The following is a 17,724-nucleotide window of genomic DNA, read 5'->3' on the forward strand; positions in this document are numbered from 1 at the left end:
ATTTCTGCCATCTAAGAACAAAAAAGAATTAAAAAGCATATGTGCATAACTGACATAGAATCATAAAACCTTAGAATCACCAAGGTTGGAAAAGACCTGCAAGATCATCCAGTTCAACCATCTGCCTATCACCAATAGCTCCCATTAAACCACATCCCTTAGTACAGTATCTAAATGTTTCCTGATATATGGAGTAGAAAAATCACCTCTCCCCCATTCTTCAATGTTCTCCTGACAGAAAGATATGATGAAATATTTAATAACATGATAATAAAGCTAAAACCTCTATTTACCGTATTTATCTTCAAAATGCAGTAATTGTTCCAGACTTTATCTCTGTTCAGTATTTCTATTCAGGACAATTCAAAAATTTTAGTTTCAACTATTTTTACCTTCATATTTAAAGTTTTATATTATGTCAGCAGAAAATAAATGTAGTGTAACTACTGTTGGAAATACTTTCTAATATCAATATATTAATATTAAAATATCATTTTTAAATATTGCATGTTACTATAAAACAAGTTTAAGAGAGTATTAAAATTTCTCACTGAGTTCTACTTCTTGGCTATATAAAAAGTAACTCAGGAAATGGAAGTATTTTCTTTATGAATATATATTTGTACTTAAGAATAGCCAGGAGCTACTCTCAGGTCAACATAGTTGGAAATGCTGCTTCTTTTTTTCATAAAAAACATTTACAAGTACAGTAATATACAGGTACTAATCTGCAATTTAAAAAAAAAAAAGCTGCCATATCCTGCAACACACTCAGAACTGAAACTATTTAAATTCAATGAAACTCCTCCTCTTTCCATTCCTCTTATCACAGCTCTTCTTCACATCTAGCCTTCATGTTCCTTACTTTTTGCCTTTAATACTGGAAAATCTTGAGAAAAAATAGCCAGCCATAAGAGAAGAGAGATTTTGGAGGTAAAACTCAATTCCACAGAACAAAAGAAGACCCGTGAACTTCATGTTTGTAGTATTGCAAAATGTCATAAATATATTTGTGTCATTAGAAGACTGAAAAAAATATAATGATCAAATGGAACAACAGATTCATCTGTGCACAGAACCTATCTAGAAGACAGACAGCTGTGTACTGCACAAATATGCACAAGGCTTTTTCACAGTGAGAGTGACGGAGCGCTGGAACAGGCTGCCCAGGGAGGTTGTGGATTCTCCTTCTCTGGAGATATTCAAGACCAGCCTGGATAACTACCTGTGCAACCTCCTGTAGGAAGCTTGCTTTGCAGGGGGAAGGGGTTGGGATTTGCTGATCTCTGGAGGTCCTTCCAGCCCCTACAACTCTGATTCTGTTCTCGTACCCTTGTCTTCAACAGAGCTGAGTGAGTACTGCCAACATGACAGAGGAAAACACCCTACTCTCATATACATAGTATACAGACTCCCTCATACTCATAGTCTGTACAACTTAAATGATACCTGAAACTGGGAAAAAAATATTGAGCAATACAATTATATTTTTCAGAGCAAAAACCATATACTTTTCACCAAAACATAGGAGGAACTGTGAGAAAAATTAAATAGCCCAATAAATCAAGGGATAAATTGTCAGCTGTAGCACAAGGTTGTTTTTTTTGTTTTCTTTTTTTCCCTCCCCCCAGGTATGCAGTGCTGTTATTTGCATTGTTATTAAGCATCTGTACATCAATTGCATAAATAATTCTTCTGATCCACCACCTGCTAAGTAGATCCCTAAGTCAGCTGACAGTTTGGTACAGTGCCACCAGCCTCTCTTGCAGCCTTTTAAAATATCCTCCTGCAGTTCTGACAAACAGCACTGGGGCTTTCGTTACTCAGAGAGATTAGTCAGTGTGCTGGAGCACACTTACATTAACTCCATTGATAACCTGAAAGAATATTTACATGTTAACAGTACATCTGCTTCTGTAGTGAGGACAGAAGTTCAGCACCGAGTTAAGTGAGAAAGAACAGATAACTTTTTACTGAATAAGTAGACATTTACTATTAGGTAGTGGGCATTGTTTTGTCCAGAGCAAAAAATGAGATTTTAAAACCTGTGTGCAGGTTACGTATACTGGAATTAAAGTGTAGGATTAATCTGCTTGTATAAAAATTTTTGATAAAAACTTTGGTCTCTGCTACAGAGATTGGATATGAAAATGAAAAATCCATTGAAGCTATATTAATAGGCTCTGTATTTTTTTTTATTTTATCTCAATTCAAATAGCATAGCCTGTGACTGTGATAATGCTTTGAAAATAAAATAGAAACATCACATTTTCCATGCAGAGATTAATATATAGGGTTTTTTTGTTTTGTTTTTCTATTTTCCTTTCCACTTTCTCTTATCCTCTGTTGCATGTAGGATGGATGAATTGTATCAAGAATTTTGTAATTCAGTCCAAAAGCAATGACAGCTACGCTTCTTCACATCTCCTTGGCATTAAAACACAAGGCTAGCTGTAGGAAGAAACACTCTTTCCCGAGTTGTTCCTTTGAGGTTGACAGTTGTAATTTCTATAGGGAGTATAATTGCACGATGAAGTTATAGCAATAAAAATGCATAGTAATTTTAGGTCACTTCCACAGAGAGCTAGAGGATATTAGCATCCATAATATCAAAGTACAAAGTCATCAGCATGATCAGATAGGCTAGTTCAAGTAATTATGCTTCTATAATATAATCACAAGTCCTCTAACTAAACCTCAGTCACTTCGCAACACACATCTATACTAATGTAACTTTTTTATTGTGGCTAGAACACAAAAGGTCACAAGTCCTTTATTGCCCTCAAAATCTAACACACTAAATCAAGCATAAAAAAAAATATAGCTACTTAACTTGAGCAATAGGGGATTCAGGATTCCTTTAGAAGCAGAAGTTGAGAATTTTCAGCTCACAACGTGAACAGTTGCTCAGTAAGCAAGATGAATCATTTGAGTCAATGGAGAACTACCTACAGATCTCATCACTGTCAATCAATATCATTTTTGAATTGCAATGCAATCTATGCATTACAAAAACTGTTCACCTTATTTTTGTGCGTGAATCTTCTTCATCCTCAACTATGGAGGGAAATAATATGAACTACATCTAACCTAATACCTAGCAGGTGTTAGACTGTTAGCAGTTCAGGATAACTGCTAGCTATACAGGAAGCATTGGCAGAGCACTTTGATGCTCAATAGAAATTAACATATATGCAATTGAATAGTTGATCATTATATCTAAATACCTTTCCAAAAGCTATACAGACGTATTTCTTCAAGAAAGAGTTAAAGCATTAAGCTATTCTTATATTTAGTTTCTTAGGAAATATCATAACTGACTGTACTTGTTAGTAAAGGGTAAAATTGTAAAAGGCATTTCTTATTTTGTTCAGATTTTTATTTTCACAATCCTTTTCTAAATGTATGATCACTACATTCTGTCTTTTTTATTGCCTTACACTCTCTCTGGAATTTAATTGAAATACAGTACAGACAGAATGTATGTATGTGCATATACTCATGCTACTCTGAAAGTCATGTCCCCTATTTATTTCCATGGAAACTACAAGTGATAGAAAGAATACAATAACACTATTTGATAGTGCAAGTAGTCAGGTACAGTACACCATTTTTCAACATAGTCAGCAGCATCAGTATGTATTTTTCACCAGTGATGAACAAGAGCCTGGATGCCATGCCATAAACATCCACGCCAGTAAAGGCGACCCATTGTCACTGTCACCAGTGCTGATATGCACCACCCACCACCACACTGGGCTCACGTTCACTGTTTGGGCTTTAGAAACATTCAGCAAGTGTTGATAATTGCCAGTGAGTTCTATTTTTTTTTCTCCTGCATGCAGGAATTCAATTCCACACCTTTGCACTTCCATGTCAGCTGCCATTTTGTCAGACTTCCCCTCCGCTGTCATCAGTCAACAAAAAGTACAAGAATATTGGAGAGAAGGTTGGAGAGAAGGTTCAACATCTATTGCCAAGACCTGCCTCTGACATCACAGGTCAACTTAATAAAACAGGAGGCAACACTTTCAGAACAGCTCTCTTATATGCAAATATATAAACATACATATGTATTTACTTACAAGAACTATTCATAAAACCTATTCTCCTGATTGCCTGTAATCTTCCCTGAGATGTCTTTTGTTGATTAAGAGGGTATTTCTGAAAGACTGTCTAAGATTTAAGACTATTTCAGTAGCTCCATTTCAGAGAAGAAGAAAAATAGGTAATAATCTATAGTCTCAATAACTAAAATCATATCTTATTTTTCCTCCAATTTTTCCAATGGAGGAAAAATGGAATAGCTTTTGTACTATTTTGCAGCTGTAGAGCTTGACTGGAAGATGAAGGGAAAGATCTCCGAAAGGTTTCATGCAAATGACATAAAATTGCATTGAGTTTGAACTTTTTGGTAAGATACTTGACAGAATACAGATTATTTTTTCAGGCCAAAATAGCTACTTTACCAGAAGTATATAGGAAAGGATACACACACAGAGTGCTACATAGCTTCAGATCTGTAAAATACCTTTTTGCAACCCATTTCAAATTTCAAGACAAAGCATACTACAGGGTACAGTATTGCAAAAGCTTTGTTTTGACAGCTGACATGAATTAAAAGCAAATCCAGAAATTTGATAATATCTCAATCTTTATATTGAATAATTCTATGTATAGGTAAAAATGGGAATAAAACCTGATTTCTTTTTATAGCATGGGTAAGATCAGTGAAGCTCAGTAACATCTGAGAGATTTCTCCATTCAAGCTAAGTGGGAAAGTAATTACAGGCTCCTACAAAACGGAAGAAATAATCTGACAAGCCTGGATGTGCACCCATGAAAACCACAGCTTTCCACATAATTTCTAGATTAGAACTAGATTTGTTATGAACTGTTTCTCTACTGCACTTGAGACAAACAAAATCAAGACCAGGAAATGCATAATTCAGAAAATTAAGAATAGAATTTTCATCTAAGTCTTAGCTAGTGGTCAGAATAGACAATTTCTTGAGTTGAGGAAAATAAACTTTATTCCTTATATGAAAAACAGCTTGTGTTCCATCAACAATTTATCCTGTAGTGTTATCTACCCGCAGTGTTACATACTGACTAATTCAACAGAAATCATCCATACTCCCTTGAATACTTGAAATCTATGTTACATATGCTTGAAACTGAGGCAATAATTTACATGTAAATGTAACTTCACCCAGGCTTTTAGTAATATATTTGAAGAACTGAGTAACATTAATCAGAGGTCATACCTACATCTCATTTGCCTATTCTCATGTGCCAAAAAAAGAAAAAGAGATGGCAATATACATTAGTATATAGCAACATGCTGCTCTAGTATTGAAAACTCATTCACAGCGGGTGCCTTACTAAGTGCTGTACACTAAGTTGCACAGCAGTCATTATAACACAAAAATACACTTTTGATAAATTTTAACTTGGGAAAAAATCAACACAAAGAACAAAAAAAGGAGGAAATTCTCATATTTTAGCAAGCATGATTACTTTTTCAGACACGTACTGATGTGCAAACCTCTAGATAACTTAGTTGACAGTGGGAGAGTCTGATATTATATTTGCTTAATGCTATGACATTGCATTAACAGTTTTCTTAATATCCTCTGTATTGAATGTGTTATTTGCCTGCATCCACTCCTGTGCGTTACCTGAACACTTAAGAGACTGTAGTATAATTTTGGTATTAATGTTTAACTTTAGCTGTCACTTTGGTAAGAATCTCTCCAAGAGCACCTCAGTGCACTTTACACATATTCCTGATACATATTTGTTGTGAATAATAAGGTAGTGCACATATTTCTGTGCTCTCTAAATAAACCAGAAACCAGGGAGCTGATGAATCTGCTCTTTAAGATTTTTTCAAGTGTCTATCAAACTCCTCCTGTAGCTCCCTGAGAAAACTTCCATCATAGCAAAAGTGCTGAAGGACATGGAATGATTAATCAGAACACTACGAATGCTTCAAGCACAGTAAACACTGAGAAGTAACACTGAAAAGTAACATAGAAAGAACAGAAATCCTAGACAGGGAGTAAGGTATATCCTTAGGGATATAAAGTAAGGAAAAAAATCAAGACCAAGTCTTCCAGACACGTGAAATTATGAGCGTCTGAACTTCTCAGAATCCCTATTTCCTTTTCATGAATGAATCCTCCCTACAAGGTTATGATTGCACCAAGTCTCAAGAAAATCAACAAAGGAGACATACTGTTAACATTCCCTGAGTTTGCTTTTATTTCACTTGCTAGAGATGAGATCCTCCTCAGGGAAGTTACTGTCCCTGTATGAGAAATGCTGCTGTGTAATAGGGTTAAAAATATTGAGCATAATGATTGTTACTTCAAATTGGTAAACAGTGTTCTCTGACATGTTAAACTCATTTAAAAAACAAACAAGCAGATTTTTACGGATCAAAACCCTGATTTCTACTCTTATAAGATAAACCCAATGACAACAACAGCACAAGAGGAGTTTTTTTAGTTTTGTTTTATAAAGGAAAAAAAAAAGAGCACAAACTTCAACCGCATCTTAAATTTCCTTTTTGTCCTCTCACTAAAAGCATTATTCACATTACTCTTCCTCTTCCGTTATTGTAATATAGTGTATGTAGTAATTATATAAAAAATTGTACCTGTTCACTCCTGATTGTACCAAGCCTTACATATCTATATCTCTATTGCAATACACAACTCATTGACTAAAGCACCTTACAGGATCTCCCTGTTGAGCCAAAGGATACAGGTAGCAACAGCCCTGGCTACAGTGTTTCTGCAACAGATGCACTGCTGTATATCCTTCTCTGGAGTAACCTTGCTTACATTTCTCCTTACTGGAGAATGTTGATACATGTACACAAGAGCATGTGAATATCTCCTGTGATCAATTTTCCTTTAGGCAGTAGCTCAGTTACAAACCAATATTCCTCACAAATCACATTAATCCTTCCCATCAAAAAAAGCAGCGTTTTCCAAAAATACATCCACAACTGCACAGATCATTCAAATGTCTAAACTTTAAGTCACTAATACTAAAATTAAAAAGGCAATTTGTTAGGATAATTATGAACTGAATCAAATATAGCATGTAAATGACAAAATCTACTTTATTTTGATTTCTAGAGAGGATTTCACATATTTCTTTGCCAAATGCTTGATTTATTTTCTAAGTAGTGTTCTCTTCTGCAATACAGATTCTGTGAAAAGTGGTAGCAATTGATGTAGACAAGAAAGAACCTTGAGAGGAAAAAACTATATTCTAGATTCCTTTTCAGTATTCTTAGGACAAATTGAAACGTATGGGTTCCTAAGGAAACTGATTGCTGTGTTTAAGAAAGTATTTTTGACAAGCATATTCTGCAGAAAAGGAAAATGTATACCATCTGAGATGACAGTGACCTTTAAAACTCTCTAAAAGTCAAGAAACATGACAAAGGTGAGGGAAAACGAAAAAAGCTCACTGGGCATTGTAGACTTTGAGACTTGGGAAACCAGTATAAACCTCAAAAATCAACTTTAAATGTCACAACTAGTTACCAGAGCTCTCACAGGCATGCAAAGTTTTCAGGGAAATTTACATTGGGGTAAATTAATGACGGGGTGCAGAATTTTCACTGCATTGATGTAAGAAATATACAACAGCAGCACAGAACAGAGCCTGACAAAAGGGAAAACTTTAGCTTCTAATCCTCCCAACAGCATGAATCTCGGAAGTGGGAAAATCTTACTTTTATTCCTCTCTTCTGTAACATAAAACCCCTGCTCTTTTTTTTTTCCTCATCCAGGTTAGAACAATTACTTGACTTGAGTCATTTTATACATTATACTCCAAGACAGCAAATCATCTCAACTAAAAGATCATTTCAACAAGGATTAAGATTTTCAGCTTTCTACATGGACTGCCACTCATTGTTAAAGCAATATCTTATTGGGTACTTAAGGTAAAGACAAAGGGATAACCGCTACCATCCATAAAAAGAATGTCATGGGAGATGGATGACACAGAACTGTAACTTTGTCACCAGCATGGCTGGCTACTGTCACACATCCAGTCAGGAAAGAAAATGCATCATATATACTAGATACACTAACTGTTTATAATTAGTTATTGGTTTCACACAAAGAAAATGGAAAATTGAGTGGAATGCAGTATGATATACATCAAAAATTCATGCAAAATAATGCACTGCATTTCTGGAAATGTTCTGTGTATTCAAAGTATTAACTTGCTAAAAAAATTATTAGAAAATCTTCTAGATATATCTAGGAAGCAATTCTGTAGGACAAGATGGTAACGACCTTCAAATATGAAGATTTGCTACAGTAAAAAATGAATGTTCACCCAACGACCTCTACTTAATCTATCTGGGGGAAGCATTAATGGAAAGAAAAAGAGGAATAAAATTGAAAGGAGGAAGATCTAACCTGGCCTTTAGAGCTCAATTCTTAAAGGTAGCTCATTTAAGAACTTGAGCAGGATGCTATCGGAAGAGATAAAGATAATATGTAAATTTCTGTTATTTTTATATTTTATATATCAGAATATGCTGACAAAAATATTTAAAGAAACATTCTTTTACCACAGTGGACAAAAACCAAGCAAATAAGTATTACAATGCCCAACATTCTCTCTTACACACATTTAATTCTAGGAGTTCCACTGGGCAAACAATTCATTGCTTAGGATCTTAATTCTTGTCTACGCGTGTTTTCAAGAACACTAACAGCTAATATTGTTGTTTTTGAAGTGGAATAGACACATATCTCGAAGGTGTGCAAGATTTATTCATTTCAGTTCTTGAATCAGCATTAAGTTCAATTAACAGTCAACTTGCTGTGCTTCAAAAAGAAGCATCACAGAATCATCTCAGGAAGGTTCTAGGAATACTGAATATATCTTTATTGTGAATTTCTAAAAATATAAAAAAACTTTTTTTTTCCTTCCTCCCCCCCCAAGGAAAGCCTTGAACACCATTAACAATCCCACTGCCAGAAACTAGGAAAATGGAAGAAACGCACCTGCAGTTTCATCAAGCTAAAGGATCTCAACTGAGATACAAGGTAGAAGCAAAATTCCAAATGCCACAAATTCATAAGTAGACTTCTTTTACCTAGTAAACAGATTATACTACTCTCCCCAGAGATGATACATGTTGTAATTAACTGTCTCGCTGCCAACTTTCATCCTTGTAGACCTACTATTCTTTAAGGAATAAGATTAAGGACAGCAGGAACACAAATGTTGTTCACTAAGTACATACATTAATAATGAAAATTTGGATAATATAACCTTTTCATCAAGTTCAGCAAAAATCTCCTCTATAAATTTCACTTGATCATCTTACTCTATCCCAGTAAGGATATATACTTGTCCAAAACATTTTTTTCCCCCCTCACAATAATCTGAGGAAATTGTCCTGTGTATTGTAGCAGATCAAAATTTATATTTCAATTGCGTTGAGCTGAAAATTATTTCCATATCAACTAAATTGTATATTTACATTATGCTTTTGTTAATTGCACTTCTGCTGCCTGAAAATAAAGGAAACTGTATAATCAATGAATATACAGACATTATAATTATGAAATATACAAGAAGTTTGGCCAAGCAGGTTATTACAACCAAAAAAAAAAAAAAAAAAAAAGAGAGTTCTTACCCTTGTCATGGGCTTGTTAGAGAACTCCAAAGGATGGATCTCCAGAAAGAGATCCTTCCCCATTGGTAGTCAGCTCTTAAATGGGTCTAGGAGAGGTGGAGTCAAGCTCCACCCCTTCCAGCAGCACAAGTGAATTGCCTTCACCTGTGCTTCCAGGGCTGACTCATTTCTCACCTCAGGTGATCAATCAGAGGTTCAGGCCATGATTCAGCAGTTCCTGAACCAACAGGAATGGTCTGGCACAATAGGAGAAGCAGAAAAAAGGACTTGTTTGTTCAACAACATGCCAACACCCTTATCTTGGAGTCCAAATCCTCATGTCATAACTATGAAAATTGTGAAAATATTCAGAAGAAAATACAGGTTCAGATGCCATTTTCTTTTTCTACTAGGCTGCGTTTTAGAGATGAATGTTAAAATAAGTGCTCAGACAGCAGGCTATGAGAATAACAGACTTAGCAAAATACTTGCTTCTATATACAGGTCACAGTCTTGTCAGTCTTACAGAGTTCAGTTTCAATCAAGAGATCTCAATGAAATTATGGCTTAAGTTCAAGGTAAGAATTCACACAATCACATAATTGAAGAGGTTGGGAGGGATCTCTCTAGATCTACTAGTCCAACCTCCCTGAAAAGCAGGTTCCCTAGAGCAAGCCACACAGGAAGGTTTTAATTATGTCCAGAGATAGAGACCCCACAGCCCCTCTGGGTAGTCTGTTCCCGTTCTGTCACCCTCAAAGGAAAGAAGTTTTTCCTCATATTTGTATGGAACTTCCTGTGTTCCTTTTTGTGCCCACTACCCCTTTTGTCTTGGTTCTGGGCACCCTTGAAAAGAGGCTGACCCCATTCTTTTGACATTCCCTTTTAGTTATTTATAAGCATTGATAAAGCCTTCTCACAGTCTTCTCCTCTCCAGACATTCTTTTTCTCTCCAGGCTGAACAGTCCCAGGTCTCTCAGCCTTTCCTCAGAAGGCAGATGTTCCAGGCCCTTAATCATCTGCAGACATCCACTGGATTCTATCTAGGAGATCCCTGCCTTGAACTGAGGAGCCCAGAAATGGACACAGTACTCCAGATATAGCCTCATTAAGGCAGAGTGGAAAAGAGAGATCACCTCCCTTGTCCTGCTGGTCACGCACTTTTTAATACACCTCAGGTTCCTATTGGCCTTCTTGGCCACAAGGGCACACTGCTGGCTCACTGCCAACCTGCTGGTCACCAGGAGACTCTATACAGCAGGTCAACCCCAAACCTGTAGTGATGAGTGCAGCTATTCCTCCTCAGAAGTAGGACTCTATACTTACCCATGTCGAACCTCATAAGGTTCCTCTCCAGCTTGTCCAGGCCTCACTAACTGACAGCACAGACTTCTGAAGCATCAGCCACTCCTCCCAGCTTCAAACCATCAGCTAGCTTGCTGAGTTATCTGTCCCTCCATCCAGAGATACTGAACAAGACCAGAGTACCCACTCCTGAGGATCACTACTAACTACAGGTATCCAACTGGTCTCTGTGTCAATCATCACAATCCTGAGCTCAGCCAGTTCTCAGTCCACCTCAGAGTTCACTCATCTACTCAAGCACTCAAACACTAGAAAGGCTTCCTAAACACCAGGACATCAGCATAAAGTCTGTATTTCAAAGAATATATTAGATAGAAAATTTCACAAGGAACTAGCATTCTTGCTGTGTGTATTCTCTGGGTTCATTCCTTGTAAACAAGTAGTTTGCAACCAGAGATGAAGAGCAGCACTTACTGTTCAGATTAGGGTTTACTGTTTGCAAGAGAATGCTTTTCAGATAAGCTGTCATCAGCATAAAAAAAATCCCTGTAAGATAAAATTTTCATATAAATCCCATAGTGCTCTGTATTTATCTGAAGTTGATATAACCTAAAGGGAATGCCAGTAGAGCATAACATAATTTGGAGTATACTGCTTAGTAGAGTAGGAAGTTTTCTTGGCTCACACAGTATTAAGACAGAAGACAGTTTATTCCTTTCCGAATATTGGCAGAGATTTCCATAACAAATGGTGATTTTTTTCTATCTTGCCCATCAGATTTTCAGTATCTGCCCTTCAGTGTAGCTTTATTTCTGCCCTACACTTTTTTTTTTTTTTTTTAATAATTTTGGGCACATTTACACTTACTCTCTCTGTCCATTTTTCTTTGATGCTGACAACGTGTACTGGGACCCTAAGTCTGAATCTCAGTTTCCATTTATCCAGTTCATAGTCATGTAGAATGTGTCTAAGTTCTAGAAACGCACCATTAAAATTAAAAAGGTAAAGATATTTCCCTATGTCCCCTTACCCTTCAGTATACATACGCTGGAAAAAAAAAAAATGAAGTGCTGATACTAGTCCAAATAAGTACAGTCACTTTGCTTCAGATCTATTAAGGAGAAATCTTTCGGCTTTTTGGGACTCACATAGTTACTATTTAATATTTCTTTTTAAAAAGAAATATGGCATAAGAAATATTTAATGCTTGACTTCCAGTATTATCCAGCTTAACCCTCCTTTAAAATATAAGTCTTTACGTCCTTAAGCCACAGTATTGCAAATGGAAAACAAATGCAGTTTTAGTAGCCGGGATGTAGATGCTGATATTAACTGAAGTTAGCGATCCATCCTTTATTGTTTTTGAATATTTTTTCTCTCAAACAAGTTTCTCTGTCAAAGGCAAACTGAAGACTCAATTTGGAATACCCAAATCTGAGTACACTGATGATCCAGTAACAGGATTTTTTTTATCTCATATTTCTCTCTAAACTGATTTTCAGTTTAGAAGGTAGATAAGCAAATCACTACGTCCCATATTTTGGAAGGGAGACAAAATAGAAATCTTGCCTGCTGAATTTCTTTTGCTTCACTATCTGAATATCCCAATGTTTTTATTGTTCTAGTAAAGACATGAATATTTAATCATCATCAATATTATGTAGAAACTTGCAGTATCTGAACAATCAACTTGTTTAAACAGTTTTCTTCTGCAAAAATGCTAAGGTAGAAGTGATGACTACATACTCTAGGCTGACACTTTTGGAGTTTTAAGTTTCAACTGGCACAAAAAGTATAGAAGTGAAGAAACTCTAGAAAAAGATAGCTAGTAATAAACATTCATCACTCAACAACCAAACCATCTGTATACTATTAACATGGCCTCAGCTAGCATTATCATTGCTAACATTATTTGCTAACATTATAATTGAAATTTATTGAATGGATATTCGATGCAAAAATAGTACAACTGCTGTCTAGATCTCAAAGACAATTTTCCTTTCTCTTTTAAAAGCTTTCCAGTATCAGACAAACGGAATTATCTAATTTGTCCTATGCCAGGTCATTTGTCTGCACTCAGATTTTGATAAAAGAACTAGAATGATGTTAATTTCTAAGCGATATAATGCAGTGTACTCAAGAAAAAAAGTGAATAATTTAGGGTTCAAAACTAGCAGATCAACAAATTTTACTCCTGTATTTTTCCCCCCAACTTTAAGCATGTAAATATCAGTCATTAAAATCAAGTATGCTTTACTCATTACGTTTATCTTTAGTTATACTGACTCTGCTAATGCTGATAAGATTTTGGAATTTGACCTTTCTTGATTAGATCACAGTGCTAGGGCCTGCAAGTATCACCAGCAAGCTACTGACTAGAAAAAGTACTGGTATGGGGGGAGTCTCATGGATTTGGGTTTTTTGTTTGTTTTTCCTTTTTCTTCTGTGCAGCCTGAACATGTCACTGTTAAAGCAGCATCAGTTTGCTTTACAGACAAGAGCACCGCCTTCCAGATTCTCAGAGAAATCCAGGCATCAAAGATGCAGCTGAAACGCAGACACTAAGTAAAAGAAGCAAAATCTTCATGTATTCCTCTAAGTGCTGTATATTGCTATTTTTGGAGGTAAAGATCCACTTGCAGACAAAATGTTACTGATTGCACATACAGCTACACTGAACAAACCCCACTTTTGTTCTGATCAGCAATAGAATGCTGTGTTGTTCATCTGCAGAATAATCAAATCATACAAGATACAATAGGATATTCATAGACAAGCTAAACCTCTGCTCAGAGCAGTGAAATTCTTTCACTCCCTTCCTATATCCAAAAAACTCTACTTCTTAATGTCATCTTACCTCAAAAAGTACCTGTCAACTTCAGTGTCTTGCAAAGACATGATGATCAAACTTGGATCAATACACGTATACAATTATAGTTCAGAAAGTGATATTACAATGGCACAACAATAAAGCAACTGATTGATTATACCAACTGAAGCAATTTTTCGTTGTTTTTTGTACGTTAAATAACAAAATGATCATTTGCATGCCACGTACCAACAGTTTAGTAAGTGAAACATAATTATGAAAGAAAAAGTTTCGTTTATATCACTAATTGATTTTTAGCTACTGTAGTCTAGGTGAGAAATTTGTGAAAGCAGAAGAAATGTTTGTTCATACACATTTCTGTATAGCATCTTCATTCTTTCCACATTTCGTTTGGTTGAATTTGTGAGAAAGGAAAGAGGATCTGAGCCTGAATGAAATCAAACCTGCATAATGTAATCAAGAATAAGACGACAGCATATATCAGATATAATATGATACAGGTAGAACTCGAAATGAGGAAAAGAATGATAAGTAAAATACGGAAAATGGACATAAACTCTACAAGAAGCTGAGATAAGATTTCTTCCCAAGTACGTGAAAAAAAACTGCAAAAAAGACAGATTAGCTTCAGAGAGATGGCAAAAATGTGCTGACAGCAGAGGTATGAATGAAAGTAAATGTGCTCATTAATTCCATATTCACAAGGGGCCAGGGTCATCAAAGAAGTCGATTGCTGAGGATGAAAAATTGTTATCAGGAAAACTATCATACCACAGAATGTTAAAGAAACCCAAAGAAAAAGTAACAAAAACTACAAGGCATCAGTAGAAAACTAAAAACATTGGAAGGGACTCAAATCTTAACTTCATTCAGAGGCTTTTCAGTTATATGCAGAAAATAACATGAAAATGCCTTTAAAATCCAATCTTAGAGATGTAAATAAAGGAACTGTATACATTTTAACTGACATTTTACTTTGAAAGATCAAGTGAAATAATTCAATATAGATTGACCATTAAGATGATGATCAGTGTTTGTTTGGACAATGTCCATTTGCTTCTTTGTAACAAGCATCCATACAACCTCAGACTGTTTGGAGAGTGCCTTCAACATTTATATACACAAATTCAGGATTCTTATCATCCACGTTAGAAATGGGAAATAAGGATATAGAAAAGACAAAGGTGCAAGATTGAAAAAACCCACAAAGATAGTAGAAGTATCTGAACTTATAAAAAACAACATAAAACCACCACTGCCCACCAAATCAAGATTTCAGCACTGCACGTGCACTACTACTGCCTATTATTATTCATACTGAAATCCTGATGGCAATGAGAAAAATAATACAAACTGAAAAAGGAAGACCTGCTGGGTATTTTCCCTGACTTATATTAAGTTCTTGCCCTCTGCTGAAGAAAACTATATACATTTAAATCTTCATATATGTGTATATGTATATATACACCTATGTATCTATATATTTTAAGAAAATTTAATTCCTATTGCTGACATTCATGTTTTAGGTGTACAGATACAGCCAGCTGGAATTGCAGCCCTTAACTGAATAATTGTACAGTGAATTACAGTTACTCTTCTAACACCAAAAGAAATCAGGATCTGAGTCCAGCAATTATGTGCTTTGCAGAATATACCAGTGAGGCTCCTAGCCCTCTGTATGCATTTTAGTAAAGAGGCTCTAAATCAATGCAGATCTTAAGCATGTGCTTAAGTATTTCCTAAACTGGCTTTATAATTAAGATTACAGTTCTTAGGATACAGTTTGACACTAATTGTAATCAATGCAAATTTATTCATTCTGGCATTTGTTCTCTAAGCAATCCTGATGTCAGCTGAATGTGTCTATTAGTCTCATAACACAACTCAGCAATTTTCTGTCTGGGGGTTGACATTAGCAGTTACTGTTCATGGGTATTTATGGGTTGCTTGGATATAACAGAATTCATTTTCCTGCCGTTAGGAATAAAGTCCTGTTTTCAAAGAGGAACCTGGTCATACAGTATTCACTAGAACAGAGGAAAAAAATGATTTGCTGGGTGCAATACAACACCCAGCATTCTTTACTGCTGACAGCTCTTAAGTGTAGTCATATAAGCAAGATGGACTAAACTTGCTTCCATGGATTAGGATGTTCTAATAAGGTTCAATGTTTTATTAACTTAGATGAAAATATGCACGATTAAGTGCCCAAATCTATCAAATTATTCCCTTATAGAATCTTAGAATCATCTAGGTTGAAAAAGATCTTTAATATCATCAATGCCAATAATCAACCTGACCTACTGAGTCCCTTCACTAAACCAAGACCCCTACTGCCACATCCACACATCTCTTACACCTCCAGGAACAGGGATTCCACCACTTCACCAGGCCAGCATGTTCTAATGCTTGACCACATTTCCTGTGAACACTTTCTTCCTGTGGTCCAATCCAAACCTTCATAGAAAGCTCAGGACTGCTTCCTTGTGTCCTATAAATTAACACCTGGGAAAAGAGACTGACACTCCTTGCGGAAGCTTCTTCACATTGTTCTAGAGGGCAATGAGATCTCCCCCTCAGCCTTCTCTTCTCCAACCCGTGGAGGGGGATGGGGTTCCCATGTAGATAAGGAGACAGAGTTGACAACACAGTGGAGGGTAGGGTTGCTGTTTAAAATACACTGGAGGGTTCTGTGAAGATAGGGAGGCAGAGTTGCTGCTGTGACACAATGCAACCTCACAAGGATGACTAGTAGCCTTCATCCAGTGACAACTAGATGGGCCCAAAGACCCTCCCCACATTCTAGGGCACATACTTAGAACAGTGGGACATCCAATGCAATTAATTTCTTGGCAACGTGATGAATATGTATACACTATGCCTATAAATGTTTAGTCACTGCTTTCCTTGGTGCACGTCTGACAGAGCAATTCCCATGCACCCAGTGATGTAACAAAGGGAAAACCTGCTTGACATAACTCATTGGCATGTAAAGTTATTCTCTCAGATTTCTCAGCTTCACCTTTTTGTAGCAAGAGGTTTCAAACCAAACACAATTTTTGAGGTGCAGTCTTCATTGCTTGTATACCACTCATAAACCATGAAATCTGGATGATTTTAAAATCATTAACAGCATTTCACGCTCAGATAAAGCAAAGGAGGAGTTATAGAAATCATTTAATAGCGTTCTTTGTTCTCACGTATTTATGCAATAGCAGTGTTGGTAGAAATAAAAATTTGATAAATAACTTTTTGATCGAAGTAATATCAGGAAACATCTTTTAAATGCCACGAGTGCTTTTACATGCCACATTTGTGCCCTTTAAACACTCTGCGGATTTGTGGGACCTGGAAAAGACTGTCTCAACTGCCATAGTTTCCTGGATAGTTTAGCTGAAATAGTGTCAGTGCTCAGAGAGTTGGCTGGAAGAAGGCTTTTGTGTTTATTTGTTTTCTCTCTGACTTAGTACTGTACATAATGCAAAGCCAGGGATCACTGAATGATTTTTTCCTGCTGTGCATAACCATTAATGGCTCCCTACTCATTTTAGCAGTTCGAGGACTTCTATCTACCATGAGTAAAAATTGCCACAATGGATAGTTAAAAACAAGGGAAAATTGGGTTCCTGTGTCAGAACAATTAGTGTTTCACATGCACCACAGGAAAGTTGTTTACACAGTCCTAGCATGGTGATAATGGAACAAAGGGAATTAACATTTTCCAGCATCATCTTTTATGCCTCTAAGTGTAAAGTGCCGCCAAGCTGTAGTTTACCAATAATTTGGGCTGCAATAACTTGCAATTTGCTAAATTTAGGACTACTTCCTACACAATATAAGCCAAAGAGCCTATGCTAACCTTTATGTAGTGCATAAATCTTTGTTTGATATTCAACTTGCCTTGGGAGAGACATCCAGTCTTAAA

The 17,724-nt window shown here is 36.1% G+C and overlaps 1 long non-coding RNA gene across 4 annotated transcripts in view; it reads right to left on the reverse strand.

Moving 5' to 3' along the window:
• LOC116226087 (uncharacterized) overlaps positions 1–17,724 on the reverse strand; it is a 94,434-nt gene that overhangs the window by 47,639 nt on the left and 29,071 nt on the right. Inside the window, exon 1 of one of the 4 annotated variants that reach the window (XR_016466360.1) lies at positions 9,686–9,746. The exons of the other annotated variants lie outside the window; for them this stretch is intronic. This is a non-coding gene — a long non-coding RNA (uncharacterized LOC116226087). Of the gene's footprint in view, positions 1–9,685; positions 9,747–17,724 lie in introns of those variants that run through there. 4 annotated transcript variants of the gene reach the window in all.

Source organism: Phasianus colchicus, chromosome 4, assembly GCF_987193195.1.
Source record: "Phasianus colchicus chromosome 4, bPhaCol1.hap1.1, whole genome shotgun sequence".
NCBI classification, from domain to species: domain Eukaryota; kingdom Metazoa; phylum Chordata; class Aves; order Galliformes; family Phasianidae; genus Phasianus; species Phasianus colchicus.